The sequence below is a fragment of the Pygoscelis adeliae genome, unplaced genomic scaffold, assembly GCF_000699105.1.
Source record: "Pygoscelis adeliae isolate BGI_AS28 unplaced genomic scaffold, ASM69910v1 Scaffold298, whole genome shotgun sequence".
NCBI classification, from domain to species: domain Eukaryota; kingdom Metazoa; phylum Chordata; class Aves; order Sphenisciformes; family Spheniscidae; genus Pygoscelis; species Pygoscelis adeliae.
The window spans coordinates 3,258,763-3,260,959 of NW_008825303.1; the positions used below are offsets into that span (position 1 = coordinate 3,258,763).

The 2,197-nt window shown below is 44.2% G+C and overlaps 1 protein-coding gene across 1 annotated transcript in view; it reads right to left on the bottom strand.

Annotated features, from left to right (window-relative positions):
• Positions 1-2,197, bottom strand: part of TSPAN3 (tetraspanin 3) — a 27,372-nt gene that overhangs the window by 12,434 nt on the left and 12,741 nt on the right. The window lies entirely within an intron of this gene.

Genomic DNA, 2,197 nt, shown 5'->3' on the forward strand with positions numbered 1-2,197 from the left:
TGAACTGCTAGAAACAGCCTTTCTGAAGCATTCACAGCACTGGAAAATCTGATTCTAACCAACAAAGCAGGTAGGAACAAATATAAGACACCAATTATTAAGAGACAGAACCAAATACCTAGAGACACATACTACAAAATTTTCCAGTTTTTAGAAGATGTTCTCTTTGAAAGGATCATTGTACAAAATGGTCTTCATTAAACAAACAAACAAAAAAATCACTTAAAGTTACTGCAAATAAGACCTGTAGGATGGATTTGCCACTATATAGATTTAAAACACTAAGACAAAGCACTTAAATCAATCTGATACAACCTTACCTCCCTTATAGTTACAGGGATCCCAACACATCAATACTTTCATTAACTTTAAGCTGAGCAGACCTAGTGAAGGACAGACAGCTGTTGCTTGAGGAGCCAGCTAACATACATCTATTTCAAAATAAAGGCCTTAATCAATTTTTGCTTTACAAACATCTTTCATAACTGTCTTCGCACTTGCTGCAGAATGAAACAGTCCTGCTATATATTAAAATGAAACATTTATATTCAATCAATTTGCAATTATGGACACAATATAATTTGAATATTTCATGACACACTTTTCTGGTATCCCAATACAAAGCTAAGCTAAAACAATCCACTCAAAAGATGTAATGACTAAGCTATGATCTAGGGAATTTCATTTTGCTGTAAAGGGTAGTGTCCCCATTACAATCCAATCCATACCCTGGACACAAGAGTTCACTCAATTGGAATATTACACACTTCAGTTCTGATCTGAGGAAGAACACTGCAGGCTGCCTCCAGCCCTCCTTTCCCACTCAGTGGCCTTGTAACTACCCCTATCCCTGCACAGCGAAGAGGAGGGCAGACAGACACACGCATAGCTAGTTCCAGTAGCTACAATACTACAAGACTGGGTCATGCTATTGTAGAATCAAAGAATCAACTAATAATTCAGGCCAGGAGGGACCTCAGGAGATCATTTAGTCCTATTTCCTGCTCAAAGCAGAGTCAACAATGAATTCTGACAAAGCCTTGAGCAACCTGGTCTAAGTCTTGAAACTCTAAGGATGAAGATTCCACAGCTTCCCTGGGCAACCTGCTCAGTGTGGCACAGAAAAAGAGAAGCCCCTTTGTCCTTCTCTCATGTGAAATTTAAGTGGCTTCCTTCTTTTCTAAGAAAAATCTTCATAAACTGCATGAGCACATATATTTAAAGAATATGGCTGCAGCAACCATGAAATGGTGGTGTTTGAGATCCTTAGGGCACCAAGGAGGCTGCACAGCAAGCTCACTACCCTGGCCTTCAGAAGAGCAGACTTCGGCCTCTTCAGCGATCTGCTTAGTAGAGTGCCATGGGACAAAGCCCTGGGGGGGAGAGGGGCCCATGAAAGCTGGGTAATATTCAAGGATCACCTCCTCCAAGCTCAGGAGCGAGGCATCCGAACAAAGAGGAAGTCATGCAAAAATGCCAGGAGGCCTGCGTGGATGAACAAGGAGCTCCCGGACAAACTCCAACACAAAAAGGAAGCCTACAGAGGGTGGCAGCAAGGACAGGTACTCTGGGAGGAATACAGAGAAATTGTCTGAGCAGCCAGGGATCGGGTTAGGAAAGCTAAAGCCCTGATGGAATTAAATCTGGCCAGGGACATCAAGGGCAACAAGAAAAGCTTCTTTCAGTACACTGGTGATAAAAGGAAGATGAGGGAGAATGTGAACCCTCTCCGGAAGGAAAAGGGAGACCTAGTTACCCAGGATATGGAGAAGGCTGAGGCACTCACTGACTTTTTTGCCTCAGTCTTCACCCGACCCTCACCGCCCAAGCCGCAGAAGGCAAAGGTGGGGACTGGGAGAATGAAGAGCCGCCCACTGTAGGAGAACATCAAGTTCAAGACCATCTAATGCACCTGAAGGTGCACAAGTCCATGGGACCTGATGAGATGCATCCGCAGGTCCTAAAGGAACTGGCGGATGAAGTTGCTAAGCCACTACCCATCATATTTGAGAAGTCGTGGCAGTCCCGTGAAGTTCCCACTGACTGGAAAAAGGGGAAACATACCCCCCATTTTTAAAAAGGGAAAAAAGGAAAATGCGGGGAATACAGGCCAGTCAGTCTCACATCTGTGCCTGGGAAGACCATGGAGCAGATCCTCCTGGAAGCTATGCTAAGGCACATGGAGGACAGGGAGGTG